This window comes from Zingiber officinale, chromosome 2B (assembly GCF_018446385.1).
Source record: "Zingiber officinale cultivar Zhangliang chromosome 2B, Zo_v1.1, whole genome shotgun sequence".
Classification (NCBI taxonomy): Eukaryota; Viridiplantae; Streptophyta; class Magnoliopsida; order Zingiberales; family Zingiberaceae; genus Zingiber; species Zingiber officinale.
Window position 1 is genome coordinate 147,431,875 of NC_055989.1, and position 26,582 is coordinate 147,458,456.

Here is a 26,582-nt window from a genome sequence, read left to right on the forward strand (position 1 = left end):
TAGCACCCCACACGGACATGATCTCTAGGCGACTCCATAAATCCTTTACCTGCTACATAACGAAATAAACTTGTTTACGCGGTGGTGAGTACTAAGACTCAGTGGGTAATAGATATATTATGCATGAACATATTAAAGAACTAGAGATACAAAGGTATATAGTTTTATGGATATAATAGCAGATAATATAGGATCAAAATAGTAAATGTCTATATGTAATGCCATATCTTACGCTGTACTAGGAACCAGGGGTAGTGAGGCTGCTAACTACAAGGGCGACATCTAGACCCGGTGGCGGTGGCCAAATATGGCAGTAGCTTGGGATGACAACACACGGAGGACAACTAGAGACAAAAGACATAATAGTTGAAAATTAAATTTTCTATTTATTGCTTTTATATTGTGCCGTGTGTGCATGTTAGTTTACAAGTTTAGTAGGCTAGCATAGTTAAAATTCCTCATTTATAAATAACTAAGTGGGAGAAGGATTTTTAAGTAAATCCCATGGTCTCCATTACTGGTTTGTAAGTGATGCAAACAAGCTTGCGCGTTGGCTCTGAGTGCCTTCCTCCATAACGGATGAGCTTGTTTACGGATCACTAGAACATACTTCCATTTTTGGATGACTATAGGAAGTTAATTAAGAGCGTGTGATCTTCCCCAACGGAAGGGGCATAATCTTATTAATGGACTTAGTGTCAAGTAGTGGTATACACTTAGACACATCTAATAGTATCCTCCCCATCGGAGTCACTGCTATTATTTGTGTGACCAAATGATACCAATTATTAATTTTATTTGTCAAAAAGTTAGGTTGACAAGATAATAAAATTAATGGGTTAAAACCCTCCTTTTACAAATGTTGAATTAGTATACGTCCACACTAACGTGGCATACAAAATTCACGGTGTTTTGAGGTGTTGGTTAATTTAAAATAGTATTGTTTGAGGAATCAATATTATTCTAAATTTAGAGTTCTGACCAAAAGTTATTTGTGATTCTTAGGATGACTTTCAACCCATCGTCCATCATACTTCAACAGAATAGACTTACTGGACCTAATTACATAGATTGGAAAGGAACCGGACATTGTTCTTACTGAAAGCTATAAATTTGTACTAACTGAGCAGTGCCCGCACCCTCTGGTGAATCTAACCAAGAGGAGATTGAATATCATAGGAAATGGGTAAAAGGTATGAGATGACGCGGTGTTACATTTTGGCTTCAATGTCAAATGTATTGCAACATCAAGATCAAGATTTACCAACGACCTATGATATTATGAACAATCTCAAGGAACTCTTTGGTCATCAGGATAGGGCTTCTAGGCAAGAAGCCATGAGAAAGATAATGACAGCCACCATGCAAGAGGGTACTCCTATGAGGGATCATATCCTAAAGATGATGGCTTATCCGAACGATACAGATCCTTGGAGGAGAAATTGATGGGGAAACCCGGATCGATATGATCTCCAAACGCTACCTAAGTTTTGAGCGATTCGTCTGAACTATAATATGAATAAGAGGATTTATTCATTAGCGGAACTCTTGTGTAACTAAGTTAAGGATTATTTCGTCACAATGCTCAAATTCACTATCTCGAAAATGGTTCTACTTCTAAACCGAGAGGAAAGAAGAAGAAGAACAAGTTTCAGGAAAGAAAGTGAATAAATCTCAGTCTGGGATTTAAAGTCGGAGTGAAGAAGCCGAAGGGCAAGTGCTTCATCCGCAAGGTCAGGACATTCGGACTGTCCTCGTAGGAACCAAAACAAAGGTATATCATGCTCTAGTTGTTGAAATATGTTTAGCGGTGTTATCTACCAAGACCGTGTGTAGATACGGAATAATCGATCATGTCTGCAATTCCTGTGGGTTCCAGAAACCCGACGAGTATCAGAAGGAGAAATTACGTCTCATGGGCAATGCTACTAAGGTGGCACTTGTTGACGTCTACTTATCTTTTAGTAGAAATAGAAATTTGGTTTTAAGAAATTGTCTTTATGTACCCAGCTTTAGAAAGAATTTAATTTCAGTTTCTAAACTGTTTAGATGGATATTCTGTTTCTTCGAGAACGATGTAGTTATTAAAAGAAATAATGTGATTATCTGTTCTCGTGCATTGGTTGGCAATTTGTATACTTTAAATCAAATTTCTTCCACAAAGCAAAACATGGAAATTTATAACTCATATTCTAATTCTAATAAGAGAAAAGAACCTTCGAATGAACCAAGCATATCTTGGCATCTAAGGCTTGGTCATATTAACTTAAGTAGGATTCAGAGGCTTATAGCCGATGGACTTTGGTTCATTAGAGTTGGAAAATTTTCCAACTTATGAATCCTGCTGGAAGGTAAAATGACCAAGAGGTCGTTCAAGGCCAAGGGTATAGAGCCAAAGAAGTGTTAGAGTTGGTTCACCCGATTTGTGTGGTCCTATGTCCGTAGCAAGAGGAGGTTTTGAATATTTTGTCTCTTTCATAGGCGATTATTCAAGATATGGATACATTTACCTAATGCGCCGTAAGTCCAAGTGCTTTGATTAGTTCAAAGAGTACAAGGTGATGTGGAGAAACGACTAGGTAAAGTATCAAGACACTACGATCGTGGTGGCGAATACCTCTTAGGAGAGTTTAGGAATTACTTATCGGAGGGGATTCAATCCCAATTGTCTGCACCGAACACCCCAACAGAATGGTGTAGAACGAAGGAACATGACTCTTATGGAGATGGTTAGATCGATGATGAGTTATTCGGAATTACCAAATTCGCTTTGGGGATATGCTCGAAAACAACGAACATTCTGAACTTAGTACCTTCTAAATCAGTTTCTTCTACTCCCATAGAATTGTGGAATGGGCGAAAACCCGGCCTAAGACATATTCGGATTTGGGTAGTCCGGCACATGTCTGAAACCAGATCTCGATAAGTTAGAATCCCATAGAACGGCGTGTTTGTAGGATATCCCAAAGGAACGAAAGGTGGTTTATTTTATAGTCCTAAGACCGAAGGTCATTGTTAGCACCAATGCCCGCTTTTTAGAAGAAGACTATAATGGATCACAAGCCCAGTAGCAAAGTTATTTTAGAAGAACTTAGAGAGGACACGTCTACTTCAGTACCAGCAGACGAGATGAAGTACCACAAGAGACCGCAACACGTGTCACACATGATACACAACCATGATGGTGTCTCGTCGTAGTGGGAGGGTTGTAAGACGAGAGATTCATGTTTTGGGAGAGTCTTCGACTTGATCCCGGTAAACATGAACCTGATCCCCGGACATATGACGAAGCACTCCAAGATATAGATGCAAGATCTTGGCAAAAGGCGATGAATTTCAATAGAGTCTATGTACTCTAATAAGGTCAGGAGCTTGTAGAACCACCGATGGTGTAAAAGCCGTTGGATGCAAGTGGATCTACAAAAGGAAAAGAGGGATGACGGAAGGTAGAAACCTTCAAAGCTAGGCTTGTTGCAAAAGGGTACACTCCGAAAGAGGGAATCGATTATGAGGAAACCTTTTCAACAGTAGTCATGTTTAAGTCCATCCGGATACTCTTATCCATTGCTCATATGGATTATGAGATTTGGCAAATGGATGTCAAGATGACTTTCCTTAATGGAAGTCTTGAAGAGAACATCCATATGAAGCAGAAGGGTTCATTGAAAAGGCAAAGAGCATCTAGTGTGTAAGCTCAATCGTCCATTTATGGATCAAGCAAGCTTCAAGATCTTGGAACATCCGTTTAATGAAATAATCCGGTCATATGGATTTATTCAAAGTCCGGATGAGTCTTGTATATAAGAAGTGTAACGGAAACGTGGTGGTATTTCTTGTACTATACGAGATGATATTTTGTTAATTGGCAACAATGTCAAGGTATTGTCGGATGGAAGGGTATGATTGTCCAAACAATTTGATATGAAGAACTTATGAGAGTGTGCACACATACTTGGGATCAAAGTAATAAGGGATCGCAAGAAAAGAATGTTGTGTCTGTCCCAAGCTTCATATAGATACAATCCTTGCTCGCTTTAGCATGCAAGATTCCAAGAAAGGTTTCTTACCTTTCGGCATGGAATAGCTCTATCTAAAGAGATGTTTCCTAAGACTTCAAAGGAGATAGAAGACATGAAAGCGGTTCCTTATGCCTATAGGAAGTTTTATGTATGCAATGCTATGTACGAGACCCGATATTTGTTTTGCCGTGGGCATGGTCAGAAGATATCGAGTAACCTCGACAAGGACATTGACCGTAAAGCATATATTAAAGTACCAGAAGGACTAGATTATATGCTAGTTTACCAAGCGACGATTTACTCCCTGTGGGTTACACTGATTGACCAATCGAGATAGGGACAACAGTAAGTCTACATCGGGCTATGTGTTTACTTTAGGAGGTGGAGCCATTTCATGGAGGAGTGTTAGCGTAATGCGTTCGGACTCAACCATGGAAGGCGAGTATGTAGCACCGAGGCGCTAAAGAAGCAAAGATGGCTCGTGAACTTCTAATGGATTTAGATGTGATTCTGGTTTGCCCAAAATCATCACAATTTATTGTGATAATAGCGGTGCGATTGCAAACTCGAAGGAACCACGAGCTCATAAGGCAAGTAAACATATAGCGCAAGTACCACCGACACGAGATATCGTGAAGCGAGGAGAAGTTGTCATCGCCAAGATTGCATCAGATAACCTGGCGATCCTTTCACTAAGGCCCTTCCGGCGAAAGCTTTTGATGGGCATGTGGAGGGAATGGGAATCAGATGTATGGTAGAAGATATGACAGCTTAGTCATTAGTATAAGTGGGAGATTGTTGGAGTGTATACTGAAAACCTAAGCTTTGTAAACATTCATTATGTATAAAGAATCACATTTGGTCAAATTGTCTACATTTGTTTGTAGTTGTTCATTTAATTTATATTGTAGATAACATAATATGTGGTGTCACATGCAGAAGATGATGTTAAAAATTATAAACAGTAGCTCACGACCAAAATGGAAAGGAATAAACCATTAGAAGGTCGTAGTGTAATTAGGTATTAGTTTATCTTGACTATATAATTACACTAGTACACTCAGAGTGTATTGAGTAGGACCATTTGAGGTCGTTTTTTTTATACTGACTTTATAAAGGAACAAAGACCTCGGTTATTATGGAAGTGTGTGCTCTTAATCCTAATATAATAACAAGCATATATATTTGATATTTATTTCTTTAATTTATCAATGGGTGAGATTTAGTTCGATGAATCAATAAGCCCAATAAGTTGGGAAATGGTATCACTTATAGTGTGTGTTGTTGATTATAGAAGGAAACTGTGTCCTAGAGATACTAGGTTGATAATGTCCTCAAGAGGAGCTCATAAGGATTGTCATGTTAAACCCTGCAGGTGGACCTAGTCTGACATGACAATAAGGTTGAGTGATGAACATCGCTTAGCTTAGAGATACACACAGTAGAGTGCAGTCGGAAACAAGCTGCAGTGTCCGTAATCAGTTTCGGGCCGCAAGACTTGGAGGGAGTGGAGCTCCCTCATGATGATGCCCTCATAATTAAAGTCGTCATCGCCAACAGCCGCATGACCAGGGTTTTCGTTAACACTGGAAGCTTTGTTAACGTGCTATTCAAAATTGCGTTCGAGGGCATGTAGATCGACGCAAGTGAGCTCCAACCCATAGTCATCTCCTTGTACGGACAGACAATGAAGTATGACCAATGGGTCAAATTAAGCTAGTCATATCTTTGAGTAGCAAACCATTGGTGAGGACACGAAGGAGCACCTTCATCATAGTGGATTCTCCATCCTCCTACAACATCATCTTAGGGAGACCCGCCCTACACGAATTTCGAGCGACAATCTCCATCTTTCATCAAAAGATAAAATTCCCTGTGGGAAACTAGGTCGGGGAGGTCAAAGGCGAGCAGTTGGTCTCCTGCACGTGTTATGTTGACATGGTGAAGGTTGAGGCCCGCAAAGCTCAAAGAACCCAGGATGGAAGAATCCACGTCATCCAAGAGGAGCCTCTACCTATAGCCGAAGAACTCATTCCCTGGGAGGAGGTCCAGCTTTATCTTGATTGTCCAGAGAGCATCACTTGCATATCAAGCGACCTGTCGATCAAAATTAAGACGAATTTGATCAAATGTTTGGTGCATAATAGGGACGTCTGCGCCTGGTCCTCCAAGGAACTGCTAGGAGTCAAGCTCGAGGTAGATGAGCACAAGCTGCATCTCCTACCTGATTCCCAGCCGGTCAAGCAGAAGAAGAGAAACTTCTCGATCGAATAAAATAAGATCATCCGAGCTTCTCCACACTTGCATAGCCAGTTCTTGAAGACTCTTGAAAATAAGTGTACTTACACTTCCAAGGTTCAAGAGGCAACAACGAGCAACAAGTAAGTAAGAAGAAAGAGTTTTCATTTGTATCTTTTGTATTTTCTTCTTGTGGGTGTTGTATATTGTTGTGTGAGTTTGTACAAGGCTTCTCCGCCTCCGGCTCTAACCGAGAATGAGTGTTTTGATTAGTGGAGTGTGTGTCGCGTGTGAATCCTTGGATTAGTCATCTCTTCTTGACGTGGATATCAAGTAAATCCCCTGTGTTAACGTTGTAAGTGTGTTTCTTGTTCATTCCACTGCACATCATCACCAAGAAGCAAGCAACGAGACACGCGACGAGCTATTTACCCCCCCCCCCCCCTCTAGCATCAAATTGACCCTAACATATAGTTTGTCCAATCAGAACATATGTCTGATCAATTAGATCACTCGACCGAGCTAGCTAGTTACCCGTGCAATCTCCGGGTGACAAAGAAGACCTGGTTTTGAAGGATGCTGAATCGACTTAGAGATTTATCTATGCTGAGGGACTTGGCATCCGATCGATCTAACAGTATGGTCGGATAACTTCTTGGCCGCGATGATCGACTATGTTGGCTTCGAGGGTTGACCCCTCCTTAACTTTAACCGCCATGTCAGTTGACCTCTTGGTGACCCGATAGGGGGCCCACCTTAACTTGAGCGATACACCCTAGGTTTCTGTGGAAACCACGTGACTAGAAGGAGTAGGATTGATTTTCATAATTATAATTAAAGTAAAATATATCAATTTTTTTTTGTAATACTATCATACTAGGGGGAAATAAATGTTCGAGCAGATAGATCGGTTAATTCAATACAATAAAAAAAATGGGAGTTAGCACTCGATTTAGTTGGTGTCACCCAACTGAATATGATTCAATCATATGCTTATCGAATGAGTAAAGAGTAAATTTTCAAGTTCAGTCAATCCCTCTTTTTTTTTTCAAAAGAAATATCAAGTACATGAAATCACAAGTAAATCTCTTTAATTTCTCTATCATTATTGGATTATAATGTTGGAGTGTATACTGAGAGCCTAAGCTTTGTAAACATTCATTATGAATAAAGAATCACATTTGGTCTAATTATCTACATTTGTTTGTAGTTGTTCATTTAATTTATATTGTAGATAACATAGTATGTGGTGTCACATACAGAAGATGATGTTATCAGTACCTTATAAATTATAAACAGTAGCTCACGACCAGAATGGAAAGGAACAAACCATTAGAAAGTCGTAGTGTAATTAGGTATTAGTTTATCTTGACTATATAATTACACTAGTACACTCAGAGTGTATTGAGTAGGACCATTTGAGGTCGTTCCTTTTATACTGACTTTATAAAGGAACAAAGACCTCAGTTATTATGGAAGTGTGTGCTCTTAATCCTAATATAATAACAAGCACATATATTTGATATTTATTTCTTTAATTTATCAATGGGTGAGATTTAGTTCGATGAATCAATAAACCCGATAAATTGAGAAATGGTATCACTCATAGTGTGTGTTGTTGATTATAGAAGGAAACTGTGTCCTAGTGATACTAGGTTGATAATGTCCTCAAGAGGAGCTCATAAAGATTGTCATGTTAAACCCAGTGGACTTAGTCCGACATGATAATAAGGTTGAGTGGTACTACTCTTGGACTTAGATATTAATTAAATGAGTTGTCGGTAACTCACTTAATTAGTGGACATTCGATATCTTAAACACGGAGACTAACACACTCATAATAAGAAGGAGCCCAAAATGTAATTTGGGATTGGTGCGGTAGTTCAATGATAGTTCTCTAGTGGAATGATTATCATTGATAAAATTAAGTGTGTGTTCGGCGAACATGGGATGCTTAATTTTATCAGAGACCAAAACCAATTCCTCCTCTCGGTCCCTATCGTAGCCTCTTATTTATAGAGTACTATACCCACATATACCCACCTTTATACCCACCTAAAGGCCAAGCTAGCTTGGGAACCAAGCTAGCCTAAGCTGGTTTAGGGTGGTCGACCCACAAGCTAGTAGGGCCACCATAATTAATTAAAAAGAAAATTTAATTTTAATGTTTATTATTATGTGGAAGATTTAATTTAAAAGAGAATTAAAATTAAAATATCTCTCTTGTAAAAATTTACAAAAGATTAAGAAAGAGATTAGATCTCTTTCCTTATTTGTAGATTGAGAGATGTTTTATTTTCTTTAAATTATTCACATGTTAATAAAATTAAAATTATAGATATTTTTTATTAACCATGAAGAGATTTTAAAGAGAAATTTTATTTTTAAAATTTCTGAAACAAATTAGGAAGTTTTAATTGTTGATTGAAACTTGTCCTATTTGCCTTCCAATGATGTGGCGGCCATCACAAATTAATTAGGGAAATTTTATTTTATTTCTCAATTAAATCATGTCAAGGAAATTAAGGAAAATTTATTTCCTAATTTACCTAGGCCAAGGAATATAAAAGAAGGGGTGAGGTGCCTTCTCAAGACACAACATCTATTATTCCTCTCCCTCTCTTGTTCCTTGTGGTGGCCGGTCATCCTCTCCTCTCTTCCTCTTGTGGTGGCCGAACCTCTCTCCCTCCTTGGAGCTCTTGTGGTGGCCGGATACTACTGGAGAAGAAGAAGAAGAAGGAGAGAAAGCTAGCATCTCTTGGAGCTTGGTTAGTATTTTGGTTTTTCTCCTTGGTGAAGCTTTTCTTTTGTGGCCGAACCTTGCTTGGAGGAGAAGAAGGTGGTTGGTGGTTTCTCATCTTGGAAGATCGTTGCCCACACAACGTCCGAGGTTAGAAGAGGAATACGGTAGAAGATCAAGAGGTTTTTCTACAAGGTATAACTAGTAATTTCTATTTCCGCATCATGCTAGTTATTTATGGAAATAATACCAAATACAAGAGGCTTACGTTCTAGTATTTCGAATATGTTTTTTCGAAGTTGTGTTCTTTTGTTTCTTTCTTTTCCTTGTGATTTGATTGTTCTCTTTGGTTAACCTAAAGTTATTTTAGGAAATTAAATATTAGCTTTCTATTAAAGGTTTTGTCTAGTCGGTGGTGGTTGCTCCCATATCCAAGAAGGCCATGTGCCTCGCCACGTCAGTACTGGGAACCTTTATGGAAATTAATATTTAATGGAATTAATAACTTAAGGAGACTTGGGTCGAACGTGTTAAGTTCCAGAGATCCAAGTCAAAACCTAAAGAACAAATAGATTAAGTTTTGGATCAAACGTGTTAAGTTATGAGCGATCCAAAATTTAATTTAAAAGAACACATGGTAGCTAGGAAAAGGTTCGACCTTTGTACAAAATTTTGTACAGTGGAACCTATAGGCTTCCGAGTAGCAACCAACAATTGGTATCGAGCTAGGGTTTTGCCTCTGTGTATTTGGTATTTAGTTTAATTACGCATGTCATACATAATTTAGGCAGTTAATAGTAGGATGTGCTAACTCTATGGATGCAGGATCCAACTATTATGGCTTTTAGTTAATTATGTGTGTGATTGGACCCTTGGACATGTCAAGGGCAATTTTGAAGTGTGTGCATGATTGGAGTAAAAGACAGCAAGAGCTATATATAGAGGTATTAGTATTTGATGTTGATCTAGAGACATGTACATTCCTTTTATGGAATATAGGATCAAAATGTAAAATTCTATTTATGTCATGGATCGAATCTTGCAAAGCGTGGAACCTTCTAAGGACCAGAGGCGCAGTGGAACTCGGAGCAAGACAGTTAGACCCGGTGGCGGTGGCCAAATATGGCAGCAGCTTGGGATGACAACACACGGAGGATAACTAAAGATAAAAGCCATTATAGTTGAAAATTAGATTTTCTATTTATTACTTTTATATTGTGCTGTGTGTGCATGTTAGTATACATGTTTAGTAGGCTAGCATAGTTAAAATTCCTCATTTATAAATAACTAAGTGGGAGAGGGATTTTTAAGTAAATCTCATGGTCTCCATTACTGGTTTGTAAGTGATGCAAACAAGCTTGCGCGTTGGCTCTGAGTGCCTTCCTCCATATCGGATGAGCTTGTTTGTGGATCACTAGAACAGACTTCCATTTTGGATGACTATAGGAAGTTAATTAAGAGCGTGTGATCTTCCCCATCGGAAGGGGCATAATCTTATTAATGGACTTAGTGTCAAGTAATGGTGTACACTTAGACACATCTAATAGTATCCTCCCCATCGGAGTCACTGCTATTATTTGTGTGACCAAATAATACCAACTATTAATTTTATTTGTCAAAAGTTAGGTTGACAAGATAATAAAATTAATGGGTTAAAACCCTCCTTTACAAATGTTGAATTTGTATCGTCCACACTAACGTGGTATACAAAATTCACGGTGTTTTAAGGTGTTGGTTAATTTAAAATAGTATTGTTTGAGGAATCAATATTATTCTAAATTTAGAGTTCGACCAAAAGTTATTTGTGATTCTTAGGATGACTTTCAACCCATTGTCCATCATACTTCAACAAAATAGACTTACCAACATAGATTGGAAAAGAAACCTGGATATTGTTCTCTACTGAAAGCTATAAATTTGTCTGACTGAGTCCTGATGCACCCACTGGTGAATCTACCCAAGAGGAGATTGAATATCATAGGAAATGGGTAAAAGCGGATGAGATGGCGGTGTTACATTTTGGCTTCAATGTCAAATGTATTGCAACATCAAGATTTCAACATATTATGATATTATGAACAATCTCAAGGAACTCTTTGGTCATCGGGATAGGGCTTCTAGACAAGAAGCTATGAGAAAGATAATGACAGCCACCATGCAGAGGGTACTCGTAAGGATCATATCCTAAACATGATGGCTTATCCGAAAGATATGGATCCTTGGAGGAGAAATTGATGGGGAAACCCGGATCGATATGATCCTCTAAACCCTACCTAGAAGTTTTGAGCAGTTCACTGAACTATAATATGAATAAAAGGATTTATTCATTGGGGAACCATTGACAGAACTCAACAGCGTAAGGGTTATTTCGTCACAATGCTCAAATTCACTATCGAAAATGGTTCTACTTCTAAACCGAAGGTAAGAAGAAGAAGAAACAAACCGGTTCAAGAAAGAAAGTGAATAAATCTTAGATACGGGATTTAAAGCTGGAGAAGCCGAAGGGCAAGTGCTTCATCCGCAAGCAGTCATTGGAAGGCGGACTGTCCTCGTAGGAACCAAAACAAAGGTATATCTCATGCTCTAGTTGTTGAAACATGTTTAGCGGTGTTATCTACCAGCACCTGGTGTGTAGATACGGGAGCCACTGATCATGTTTGCAATTCCTTGCAGGGGTTCCAGGAAACCCGACGACTATCTGAAGGAGAGATTACTGTCTACATGGGCAATGCTACTAAGGTGGCAGCTGTTGCAGTGGGAGACGTCTACTTATATTTTAGTAGAAATAGAAATTTGGTTTTAAGAAATTGTCTTTATGTACCCAGTTTTAGAAAGAATTTAATTTCAGTTTCTAAACTGTTTTTAGATGGATATTCAGTTTCTTTCGATGTAGTTATTAAAAGAAATAAAGTGATTATCTGCTCGGTGCATTAGTTGGCAATTTGTATATTTTAAATCCAAATTCTTCCACAAAGCAAAACATGGAAATTTATAATTCATCTTCTAATTCTAATAAGAGAAAAGAACCTTGAAATGAACCAAGCATATCTTTGGCATCTAAGGCTTGGTCATATTAACTTAAGTAGGATTCAGAGGCTTATAGCGGATGGACTTTTAAGTTCATTAGAGTTGGAAAATTTTCCAACTTGTGAATCTTGCTTAGAAGGTAAATGACCAAGAGGCCGCTCAAGGCCAAGGGTATAGAGCCAAAGAAGTGTTAGAGTTGGTTCACTCTGATTTGTATGGTCCTATGTCGTCCAGGCAAGAGGAGGTTTTGAATATTTTGTCTCTTTCATAGACGATTATTCAAGATATGGATACATTTACCTAATGCGCCGCAAGTCCGAGTGCTTTGATAAGTTCAAAGAATACAAGGCTGATGTGGAGAAACGACTAGGTAAAGTATCAAGACACTACTACGATCGTGGTGGCGAATACCTCTTAGGAGAGTTTAGGAATTACTTATCGAGGCGGGATTCAATCCCAATTGTCTGCACCTGGAACACCCCAATGGAATGGTGTAGCGAGCGAAGGAATAGGACTCTTATGGAGATGGTTAGATCAATGATGAGTTATTCGAATTACCAAATTGATATGCTCTGGAAACAGCAGTATACGTTCTCAACTTAGTACCTTCTAAATCAGTTTTCTACTCCCATAGAATTGTGGAATGGGCGAAACCCAGTCTAAGACATATTCGGATATGGGGTAGTCCAAGACATGTCTGAAACCAGATGTTGATAAGTTAGAATCTCGTACAGAAGTTCGCGTATTTGTAGGATATCCCAAAGGAACGAAAGGTGGTTTATTTTATAGTCCTAAAGACCAGAAGGTCATTGTTAGCACCAATGCCCAGCTTTTAGAAGAAGACTATATAATGGATCACAAGCCCAGAGTAAAGTTGTTTTAGAAGAACTTAGAGAGGACATGTCTACTTGAGCACCAACAGTACAAGATGAAGTACCACAAGAGACCGCAACACGTGTCACACATGATACACAACCACGGAGTGCCTCGTCGTAGTGGGAGGGTTGTAAGAGCCTGAAGATTCATGTTTTTGGGAGAGTCTTTGGACTTGATCCCGGGTAAACATGAACCCGATCCCCAGTCATATAATGAAGCACTCCAAGATATAGATGCAACATCTTGGCAAAGGCAATGAATTCGAAATAGAGTCCATGTACTCTAATAAGGTCTGGGAGCTTGTAGAACCACCCGATGGTGTAAAAGCCGTTGGATGCAAGTGGATCTACAAAAGGAAAAGAGGACAGACGGGAAGGTAGAAACTTTGTTGCGAAGGGGTACACTCAGAAAGAGGAATCGATTATGAGGAAACCTTTTCACCAATAGCCATGCTTAAGTCTATCCGGATACTCTTATCTATTGCTGCTCATATGGATTATGAGATTTGGCAAATGGATGTCAAGACAGCTTTCCTTAATGGAAGTCTTGAAGAAAACATCCATATGAAGCAACCAGAGGGGTTTATTGCAAAGGGCAAATAACATATAGTATGCAAGCTCAATCGGTCCATTTATGGACTAAAGCAAGCTTCAAGTTCTTGGAACATCCGGTTTAATGAAGTAATCCAGTCATATGGATTTATTCAAAGTCCGGACGAGTCTTGTGTATATAAGAAGTGTAACGGAAATGTGGTGGTATTTCTTGTACTATACGTAGATGATATTTTGTTAATTGGCAACAATGTCAAGGTATTATCAGACGTAAGGGTATGGTTGTCCAAACAATTTGATATGAAGGACTTAGGAGAATGTGCACACATTCTTGGGATCAAAGTTATAAGGGATCTCAAGAAAAGAATGTTGTGTCTATCCCAAGCTTCATATATAGATACAATCCTTGCTCGTTTTAGCATGCAGGATTCCAAGAAAGGTTTCTTACCTTTTAGACATGGAGTAGCCCTATCTAAAGAGATGTCTCCAAAGACATCGAAAGAGATAGAGGACATGAAAGCAGTTCCTTATGCTTATTGTAGGAAGCCTAATGTATGCAATGCTATGTACGAGACCGATATCCGTTACGGGCATGGTCAGGTGATATCGAGTAACTGGACAAGGACATTGGATCTGGTAAAGCATATATTAAAGTACCGAGAAGGACTAGAGATTATATGCTAGTTTACCAAGCGAACGATCTGCTCCCATGGGTTACACGGATTCGATTTCCAACAGATAGTAAGTCTACATCAGGCTATGTGTTTACTTTAGGAGGTGGAGCCATTTCATGGAGGAGTGTTAAGCGAATGCGTTTTGGACTCAACCATGGAAGCTAAGTAGCCTCTGAGGCGGCTAAAGAAGCGGTATGGCTCAGAACTTTCTAATGGACTTAGATGTGATTCTGGTTTGCCCAAAATCATCACAATTTATTGTGATAATAGCGATGCATTCAAACTCGAAGGAACCACGAGCCCATAAGGCAAGTAAACATATAGAGCGCAAGTACCACTTGATAAGAGATATCGTGAAGCGAGGAGAAGTTGTCATCGCCAAGATTGCATCGGCAGATAACCGAGATCCTTTCACTAAGGCCCTTCCCGAAAGCTTTCGATCGGCATGTGGAGGAATGGGATCGGATGTATGGTAGAAGATATGGCGCTTAGTCATTAGTATAAGTGGGAGATTGTTGGAGTGTATATCGAGAGCCTAAGCTTTGTAAACATTCATTATGAATAAAGAATCACATTTGGTCTAATTATCTACATTTGTTTGTAGTTGTTCATTTAATTTATATTGTAGATAACATAGTATGTGGTGTCACATACAGAAGATGATGTTATCGATCCTTATAAATTATAAAGAGTGACTCACCGGAATGGAAAGGAACAAACCATTAGAAAGTCGTGGTGTAATTAGGTATTAGTTTATCTTGACTATATAATTACACTAGTACACCTGAGTGTATTGAGTATGACCATTTGAGGTCGCCTTTTATATCGACTTTATAAAGGAACAAAGACCTCGATTATTATGGAAGTGTGTGCTCTTAATCCTAATATAATAACAAGCACATATGTTTGATATTTATTTCTTTAATTTATCAATGGGTGAGATTTAGTTCGATGAATCAATAAACCCGATAAATTGGGAAATGGTATCACTCATAGTGTGTTGTTGATTATAGAAGGAAACCGTGTCCTAGTGATACTAGGTTGATAATGTCCTCAAGAGGAGCTCATAAAGATTGTCATGTTAAACCTGCAGGACTTAGTCCGACATGATAATAAGGTTGAGTGGTACTACTCTTGGACTTAGATATTAATTAAATGAGTTGTCGGTAACTCACTTAATTAGTGGACATTCGATATCTTAAACACAGGAGACTAACACACTCATAATAAGAAGGAGCCCAAAATGTAATTTGGGATTGATGCGGTAGTTCAATGATAGTTCTCTAGTGGAATGAATTATCATTGATAAAATTAAGTTGTGTGTTCGGGCGAACATGGGATGCTTAATTTTATCGGAGACCAAAACCAATTCCTCCTCTCGGTCCCTATCGTAGCCTCTTATTTATAGAGTACTATACCCACATATACCCACCTTTTATACCCACCTAAAGGGGCCGGCCAAGCTAGCTTGGGAACCAAGCTAGGGCCGGGGTGGCGGCCCTAGCTGAACCCAAGCTAGTAGGGCCGACCATAATTAATTAAAAAGAAAATTTAATTTTAATGTTTATTATTATGTGGAAGATTTAATTTAAAAGAGAATTAAAATTAAAAAATCTCTCTTGTAAAATTTACAAAAGATTAAAGAAAGAGATTAGATCTCTTTCCTTATTTGTAGATTGGAGAGATGTTTTATTTTCTCTTTAAAATTATTCACATGTTAATAAAATTAAAATTATAGATATTTCCTTTTATTAACCATGAAGAGATTTTAAAGAGAAATTTTATTTTTTAAAATTTCTGGAAACAAATTAGGAAGTTTTAATTGTTGATTGAAACTTGTCCTATTTGCCTTCCAATGATGTGGCCGGCCATCACAAATTAATTAGGGAAATTTTATTTTATTTCTCTCAATTAAATCATGTCAAGGAAATTAAGGAAAATTTATTTCCTAATTTACCTAGGCCAAGGAATATAAAAGAAGGGGTGAGGGTGCCTTCTCAAGACACAACATCTATTATTCCTCTCCCTCTCTTGTTCCTTGTGGTGGCCGGTTCATCCTCTCCCTCTCTTCCTCTTGTGGTGGCCGAACCTCTCTCTCCCTCCTTGGAGCTCTTGTGGTGGCCGGATACTACTTGGAGAAGAAGAAGAAGAAGGAGAGAAAGCTAGCATCTCTTGGAGCTTGGTTAGTATTTTGGTTTTTATCCTTGGTGAAGCTTTTCTTTTGTGGCCGAACCTTGCTTGGAGAAAAGAAGGTGGTTGGTGGTTTCTCATCTTGGAAGATCGTTGCCCACACAACGTCCGAGGTTAGAAGAGGAATACGGTAGAAGATCAAGAGGTTTTTCTACAAGGTATAACTAGTAATTTCTATTTCCGCATCATGCTAGTTATTTATGGAAATAATACCAAATACAAGAGGCTTACGTTCTAGTATTTCGAATATGTTTTTTCGAAGTTGTGTTCTTTTGTTTCTTTCTTTTCCTTGTGATTTGATTGTTCTCTTTGGTTAACCTAAAGTTATTTTAGGAAATTAAATATTAGCTTTCTATTAAAGGTTTTGTCTAGTCGGTGGTGGTTGCTCCCATATCCAAGAAGGCCATGTGCCTCGCCACGTCAGTACTGGGAACCTTTTATGGAAATTAATATTTAATGGAATTAATAACTTAAGGAGACTTGGGTCGAACGTGTTAAGTTCCGCAGGAGATCCAAGTCAAAACCTAAAAGAACAAATAGATTAAGTTTTGGATCAAACGTGTTAAGTTCCGCAGGCGATCCAAAATTTAATTTAAAAGAACACATGGTAGCTAGGAAAAGGTTCAGACCTTTGTACAAAATTTTTGTACAGTGGAACCTATAGGCTTTCCGAGTAGCAACCAACATATAATATATATAGAATTTGAACCTGAACTATATTTATGATTCAGTATTTCGATCTGGTTGGTTATTATTCTTTCTATTCTTTTTTAGATATTTGATTTGTGCCTATCTATTCTTTATACCTTTTTCGGATGAATTATGTATATGTTCACATTTAGGATTTACATATACAACATATATCACTGTCAAGAGGGAATTTTTCTTAATATTTAGATATTTAGATTAGATTCAAAAGAATAAGGAGATAATTTAATTGCGAATTTACAAAACAAAGATTAGGTTGCTCATATATATCAAAAAGTATACAATAATGATGTATTTGATGAATTAAATATATGGCCTAATAACGAACCATTTCATTTTAACATAACATTAAAATTTGTCGATAATATTAGTTGAATATTATTTTTTTTGAAAGATTTTTGTCAAAGGTTTCATTCACATATAATCCATATCAAGTAGACCTTATCGTTGTGAGAATTTTTAATTCATGAGTTGTAGGGAGGGACATATGTCACCACAATTAGAGACTAAAGCAAGTGTTAGATTTAAAGCTAGTGTTAAAGATTACAAATTGACTTATTATACTCCTGACTATGAAATCAAAGATACTGATTGTAGAAATTAAGAGAAGGAAAAAAACTAACCATATTATTGGATCTTAAAATTGATACAGAGTATAAGGTCTTAATAAATAAATTAAGAAACGCTAAACTCTATAAAAAAAAGTCTAAATTATCCTAAAAGCTATAAACAAATAAATATATAATCTAACACCCCCCCCCTCAAACTTATGATGCTACAGCTAGAAACATTGAGAGTTTGTCAAATAAGAAACGAAAACGTGAAGCGGAATGTGTCTTAGTAAATATATCAGCAATCTGTAGCTTTGAAGGAACAAAAGACAATGCAATGGTGTCATTCTAAAGATGGTGACTAATAATGTGACAATCAATTTCAATATATTTTGCCCGCTCATGAAAAACTTAATTACGTATAATTTGAATAACACTCTGATTATCACAATATAACGGAGTAGGTTGATGAAGAAAGACACCCATATCCGCAAACAACCAACGCAACCAAACTATCTCACAAGTAGTTGAGGCCATGGCACGATACTCAATTTCTGTGAAAGATCTAGAAATAACATCTTGCTTTTTTACTCTTCCAAGAAATGAGAGAATCACTAAGAAAAATGCAGAAGCCAGTGGTAGATTTGCAATCCGTAGGATCACAAGCCCAATCCACATCAGAGTATGCACGCAGCTCAAGAGATGAAGTAGAAGGAAATAAAAGACTTTGAAATTGTGTGCCCCGAAGATACCTGAGAATACGAAAAACAACAACCCAATGAACTGTAGTTGGTGCAGCGACAAATTAACTAACCACATAAACAGCATACACAATATCTGGACAGTCACGGTGAGATAAATCAAGCTTCCAACAATAGTTCTGTACAAACTAGAATCCGACAAAGGTGAGCCATCAGATGGAGAATATCGAGCATTAGTCTCAATAGGAGTATCAACAACTCTATTATCAGTAAGACGAGCACGCTCAAATAGATCAGATATATACTTTGACTAAGATAAAAGATAACCTTTCGGGGAATAAGCAACCTCAATGCCTAGAAAGTAGCGTAGTATACCCAAGTCTTTCATAGTAAAATAATGAGCCAAGTTAGACTTCAAGGAAGCAATTCCATCATAATCATCACTAGTAATAATCATGTCATCAACATATAATGATAAAAGAATACGACCTACACTCGTACATCTAACAAACAATGCTGAATCATGATTACTAGGATGAAAATCAAACGAAATAATCACTGTAGAGAACTTCTCAAACCAAGCACGAGGTGCTTGTTTAAGACCATTAAGCGCTTTATGAAGTCTGCAAACTTCACCAGGTTTGTGTGAAATACCAGGAGGAGATATCATATAAACTTCTTCATGAATACCACCATTTAGAAATGCATTCTTGACATCCATCTGAGTTATTCTCCATCGATAAACAGAAGCAACAACAATCAGAGTACGAATAATTATCATTTTACAACAGGAGCAAATGTTTCTTCATAATTCATGCCATACTTCTGAGAATAACCTTTAGCAACAAGACGAGTTTTGTATTGTTCAATAGATCCATCAGATTTAATTTTGATCTTATATACCCAACGAGAACCAATAGTATGTTTTCCTAGTGGCAATGGAACCAAATCCCATGTATGACTCTGATGCAAAGCAGTTAATTCCTCAGCCATAGCACTCTGCCAAAGTGGATTACAAACAGCTTCTCTATAGGATTCAGGCTCAGAAAGACAATGAATAGATGCAACAAATGAAGCAAAAGAACGAAAATAACAAGAGTAAGCAAAATCTGGTAGTTTAGTGGACTTAGGAACATGAGTGGATTGACGACGATGGAGAGAAGGATCATCCGCAACCTCAGGAGATAATTGGATAATGGCAGAAGGAGGAACATGTGGAGCGGATATCTCAGGAACCGAAGTACCAGATTCAGTTGAACTACTAGTAGGATTTGTGGGTGAATCTTCCTCAGTATCGCTATTGAAGGGATCAATGCAAAGCAGATCTGACTTTGTCATATTATGCGAACTAGCCGGAATAGAAAAGAATGGAATATACTCAAGAAACATAACATGATGAGAGACATACAATTTTTTACTAATGGGATCAAAGCAAGGATATCCTTTTTGACTAACATCATAACCTAGAAAGACACAAAGAGTAGATCGAGAGACTAACTTATTACACTTTGCATGTGGACGAAGGACAAAATAAGTACAACCAAAAACACATAAAGAGGAATAGACAGGAGCATACCCATACAATTTTTCAAAAGGTGACAAACCTGAATTGTGTGAAAGTTAGAATTCTATTAATGACATAAGCAGTAGTAAGGATTCTTCCCCCCAAAAGGCGCTAGGAATACTGGCAAACAATAAAAATGAACAGGTTATTTCAACAAGATGTTTATGTTTTCGTTCAGCCGCGTCATTTTGTTTAGGAGTATATGTACACGAGGTTTGATGAATAGTACCATCAGAAGCAAGTAAATATGAAAATTGATTCGAAGTGTATTCACCCCCCAAATCACAACGAAAACACTTTATGACACTAGAATGTTGATTTTTCACAAGAGCTCTAAAGTTGTTGAAAATTGTAAAATAATCAGACTTGTGTTTCATAAGATAAACCTAAGAGTAACGAGTACAATCATCAATAAATGAAACATAATACCTTGATCCTCCTTTTGTAGGCATAGGAGAGGGTCTTCACACATCAGAATGGATAAGATCAAATGGAGCAGAAGAAAAAGAAAGACTTTTAGAAAATGGTAGGGCAGAAAATTTGACCAGTTTACAACCACTACAATAAAAAATATCAAAACTTTTTAAAGGTCATAATGCTCCTGTAGAGGCTAAAAATTACAAACGATGCGCTGAAACATGACCTAAGCGAGAGTGCCACAAGTAAAAATCAGAAGATGAATGACTCAGATGAAAAGATGATAAATCCACACTAAAAGCTACAACTTTTGGTAATTTGAGTTGATCTAAAACATAGAGTTCTCCTTGCTTATGGCTTGTCCCAATCAACCTCTGAGATTGTGAGTCCTAAACATAACAATTGGATGAAGAAAAAGAAACTAGGTATCCAGACTCACATAATTGACTAACGGAAATAAGATTTAAAGTAAGACTCGGAATATAATAAACATTAGTAAGAGATAAAGAAGATATAACAATTGAATCAACACCTACTAATGACATAGGAGTACCATCAGCAATCGTAATAGATATAGATGAACTGGAAGAAAAAGAAGCAAAAGATGATAAATTGGATGGCATATGATGGGAGGCACCAGAGTCTAAAATCCACAAGGATGAAGATATACCTGAAATACCAGATGACGACAAACCTATATGAGAGGAAGCTGACATGACAGAGGGCTGTGAAGTAAGGAACTGTTGAAACTGCTCAAACATATATGAATCAAATTTCCATGAAGTATCTGCACGACCAGGCATGATGACAGAACGAATAATTCTCTGAATAACCAAACTGTAAGGATACACATTTGTATGATCGACAAAAACTGATGTCAGGATGACTCATGGTCACATAAAGAATCTAAGGCAGAAAAGGATGTCAAATGTAGAAATCAGTAGCACAGGGTGTCGGTGTCAAAATCAATAGAAAAGGATGTCAGTGTCGAAATCGGCAACATAGGGCTTCGACACCGAAATCGGCAGAAAAGAGTGTCGGCGCCGAAATCGGTAGAAAATAATGTCGGCGCCGAAATCAACAGCAGCAGGACAGAAAATAAATGTCGGCGCCAAAATCAATAGCAGCATTAGGAGACAGCAGCAGCAACAAGAAGAAATAACAGGGGGCGGTATAAAAAATTAGGTTAGAGAAGGAGAACTGCTTTGATACCATGTAGAAATTAAGAGAAGGAAAAAATTAACCATATTATTGGATCTTAAAATTGATACAGAGTATAAAGTTTTATATAGTTAAATTAAGAAACCCTAAACTTTATAAAAAAAAAAGAGAAAAAGTCTAAATTATCCTAAAAGTTATAAACAAATAAATATATAATCTAACACTGATATCTTAGCAACATTTCAAGTAATTTCTAAACCAGGAGTTCCACTCGAAGAAGCAAGGGTTGCGGTACCTGCTGAATCTTCTACTGGTACATGGACAACTGTGTGGGCTGATGGACTTATCAATCTTGATCGTTACAAAGGGTGATGCTACCACATCGAGGTTGTTATTGGGGATGATAATCAATATATTGCTTATATCGCTTATCCTTTAGACCTTTTTGAAGAAGGTTCTACGTGGGTAATGTGTTTGGTTTCAAAGCCTTACAAGCTCTACATTTGGAGGATCTGTGAATTCCTACTTCCTATTCCAAAACTTTCCAAGGCCCGTCTCATGGCATTTAGGTTGAAAGAGATAACAAGTATGGTCATCCCCTATTGGGATGTACTATTAAACTAAATTTAGGATTTTATGTAAAAAACTACGGTAGAGTAGTTTATGAGTGCCTACATGGTGGACTTGATTTTACCAAAGATGATGAAAATGTGAACTCACAACCATTTATGCATTGGAGAGACCGTTTCCTATTTTGTGCTAAAGCAATGTATAAAGAGCAGGCCGAAATAAGTGAAATTAAAGGACATTACTTGAATGCTATTGCAAGTACATATGAAGAAATGATAAAAAGGGTTATATTTGCTAAAAAATTAGGATATTCTATCGTAATGCATGATTACTTAACTAGTAAATTCGCTGTAAATACTTGGCTCATTATTGCCGCGACAATGACCTACTTCTTCACATCCATTGCGCAATGCATGTAGTTATTGATAGATAGAAAAATCATGGTATGCATTTCTGTGCACTAGCTAAAGTATTATGTATGTCTAGTAGAGATCATATTCATGCAAGTACAATAATAGGTAAATTGGTAGGGGAACGTGAAATGATTTTAGGTTTTGTTGATTTATTACATGATGATTTTATTGAAAAAGATCGAAGCCGTGATATTTTTTTCGCTCAAGATTAGATTTCTATACCAGGTGTTATATCCATAGTTTTGGGAGTATTTATGTTTGGCATATGTATGCGTTGACAAGAGTTTGGAGGAGAAACCCTTGGGTCCTAAAGTTCCTACACCTCATCAATTGATTTGGAGCATTTCCAAATGCAATTAATTGAGAAATGTTCATAGATCGATGTTGCGTTTCAATCATGTACGGAGTTGCATTTCCAATGACGTGGAGTTGAATAACATTTGGAGTTGCATTACAGTCAACCTTTATTATTTGAATTCACAAGGATGCTATTTCAATTTCTTTGAAAGTTGACTTGGCTATTGACAAGCTCAGATCGAGGAGATGTTGAAGAACGGTGAGGAGGAATGAGATTTTGAAAACCTTCAAAAAAATTTATGTAAATATGAAAAAAAGATTAGGATATATGGAACTTCGGATTTTTAAAACCTTCAATGAATGCTTTATATTAGTAATCTCAGGTTTTAATATTTTTAATATAAATTTATAGAACTTTTTTTTTCTCAACATGAGTTTAAAAAGATGTACCTTTTGTATTATCGCCTTCATATTTGACTTATCGAAAAGAATATAAATAAAATGCATTAATGACTGACAGTTGTTTAATTTGGTTGGTTTAGCCATAATTTTTATAATGCTAAATCAAAAGTGAAAATAGTTCAAGTAACATACACTTCACAAAAAAAAAACAGATCAAAGAATTGAACATTGATATCCATGTGGATGTTCTAATACCCATCTATATTAATTGAGTGTTATAATATCTGGACATTAATACCCATTCAAGGTCTTTTTTTTTTAATGTCAGGTGTACATCTACCGAATGTGGATATTTGCAAACATACCGGCAGTTTTTTTAATTGATTTTTGGACCCCTCCAAAAAAATTGGGGCCTTTTTTCCGACTTCAATAAATCTATTAAGGTGTTGCTTGCTTATACACGAAGTTAATTAAAATTGATCATTAAACGAGACATTGTGCATACAAACAACACGTGCTACTGTATAACAAAAAGCAACATCTATGGTCCTTCGAACTTCAAAGGTATTAAAAAAGAAACAAAGAAATTGCACTGAATACCTACGTGCGATTGCGACGATCGATCGGTAGGAGGAACTTGAGCTAGCTAGCGGAATCAGGTGTGGCAAGTGAGGAACATAGCTAACACAAGGAGCCCCACACAGAAGACCAGCGCCGTCACCTTCACCTTCAGGAACTTGGGGTCGGGGTCGCTGAAGCAGGAATATGAGTAGAGGAAGACGGTGATGATGAGTACGATGAGTTTCAAGGCCAACGAGATGGCGCCAAGGTCGCCTGAGTATCGGTTGTTCAGGAAGTTGTAGAATAGAAGCCCGAAGGAGAAGAAGAACAGACCGAGTGTGAACCCATCGGTTTTCTCGATCATGCGCTTGAAGAACTCGCCGTCGATGGCGGCGAACTCGTCGTTGATGGCGGTGAACTCGTCGTCGATGGCGGCGATGGGGATGTTGATGGCCACTGTGTCTGCGGAAGGAGTGTCGGGTTGAGGAGACGTCGGGATTGGAGGTGAGTCCGATGGGGAAGAAGACACTAGGTGGTCACAAGGAGGAGTTATGGCACGATCAACCGAGATGGCCAGCATGTCGAGGAAAAAGAGATTGCCGGAGAAGAGAAGAGGAAAGAGAGGGCTATTGCTATGGCTTCTGGTAACTGTCTATATTCTTAAATAGGCAGGTGTCGGTCTCACACAACTCCTCCAATTTTCTGTTATTAATATTAAAAAGCGACGGCGGTCCACGCTAACAACTTACAACTATAGCTAGCCATCCTATGCTTAAAAATCTAAACAATTATGAATATTACAATAATAACCAAGCCATTCTATGCTTTGTACCAATTGAGTATTTACAAAAAAAAAAATCTAAACAAATATTACAATAACCAAGTTATCCCATGCTTTATAATAATCAATTGAACTTTTACAAAAGGTCTAAATATTTATGAATATTACAATAACCAGGTCATCCCTCGACAACTAATTGAGTATTTACAAAAAAAAAGTCTAAACAATTATGAATATTACAATAATAACCAAGCCATGCCATGCCTCATAATAACCAATTGAGTATTTACAAAAAAGTCTAAGCAATTATGAATATTACAATAACCAAGACATCCCATGCTTTATAATAACCAATTGATCTTTTACAAAAGGTCTAAACAATTATGAATATTACAATAATAACCAACTCATCCCACACTTTATAATAACCAATTGAGTATTTACAAAAAAGTCTAAACAATTATGAATATTACAATAATAACCAACTCATCCCACACTTTATAATAACCAATTGAGTATTTACAAAAAAGTCTAAACAATTATGAATATTACAATAATAACCAACTCATCCCATGCTTTATAATAACCAATTGAGTATTTATAAAAAGTCTAAACAATTATGAATATTACAATAACAAAGCCATCCCATGCTTCATAATAATCAATTGAACTTTTACAAAGGTCTAAATATATATGAATATTACAATAACCAGGCCTAAACAATTATGAATATTACAATAACCAAGTTATCCCATGCTTTATAATAATCAATTGAACTTTTACAAAAGGTCTAAATATTTATGAATATTACAATAACCAGGTCATCCCTCGATAACTAATTGAGTATTTACAAAAAAAAAAGTCTAAACAATTATGAATATTACAATAATAACCAAGCCATCCCATGCCTGATAATAACCAATTGAGTATTTACAAAAAAATCTAAGCAAGTATGAATATTACAATAACCAAGCCATCCCATGCTTTATAATAACCAATTGATCTTTTACAAAAGGTCTAAACAATTATGAATATTACAATAATAACCAACTCATCCCACGCTTTATAATAACCAATTGAGTATTTACAAAAAAGTCCAAACAATTATGAATATTACAATAATAACCAACTCATCCCATGCTTTATAATAACCAATTGAGTATTTATAAAAAGTCTAAACAATTATGAATATTACAATAACAAAGCCATCCCATGCTTCATAATAATCAATTGAACTTTTACAAAGGTCTAAATATTTATGAATATTACAATAACCAAGCCTAAACAATTATGAATATTACAATAAACAGGTCATCCCATACTTTAGAATAACTAATTCAGTACTTACAAAAAAAAGTCTAAACAATTATGAATATTACAACAATAACCAAGCCATCCCATGCTTTATAATAACCAATTGAGTATTTACAAAAAAAAGGTCTAAACAATTATGAATATTTCAATAATAACCAAGCCATCCCATGCTTTATAATAACCATTATAAAAAAGTCTTTATAATAACCAATTGAGTATTTACAAAAAATTCTAAACACTTATGAATATTACAATAACCAAGTCATCCCATGCTTTATAATAATCAATTGAACTTTTATAAAAGGTCTAAATTTTTATGAATATTACAATAACCAAGTCATCCCATGCTTTATAATAATCAATTGAACTTTTATAAAAGGTCTAAATTTTTATGAATATTACAATAACCAAATCATCCCATGCTATCAATTGAAGTTTTACAAAAGGTCTGAACATTTATGAATATCGCGATAACCAAGTCATCAGGGTCACCATTTCTCACAATAACCAATTTTTACAAAAGCTCCAAACATTTATGGTTATTACAATAACCTAGTCATCAGGATCACTATGCTTTACCATAATCAATTAAACTTTTTTAAAAACTCCAAGTATTATGGCAATAATCAAGTCACCAACTCAACATGCTTTGCAATAGCCCATTGGACTTTTATAAAATGCCCAAGTATTTATGGTTATTGCAATAACCAAGTCATCAGGGTGATCATGCCTTCAATAATAAATTAAAATTTTACAAAAAAGTCCAAACATTTAAGATTATTGCAATGACCAATTCATCACGATCACCATGCTTTGCACCCAATTGA

At 36.8% G+C, this 26,582-nt stretch overlaps 1 pseudogene; it reads left to right on the top strand.

Moving 5' to 3' along the window:
• Positions 1–17,504: 17,504 nt before the first annotated feature.
• LOC122048826 lies at positions 17,505–22,734 on the top strand (annotated as a pseudogene).
• Positions 22,735–26,582: the final 3,848 nt, after the last annotated feature.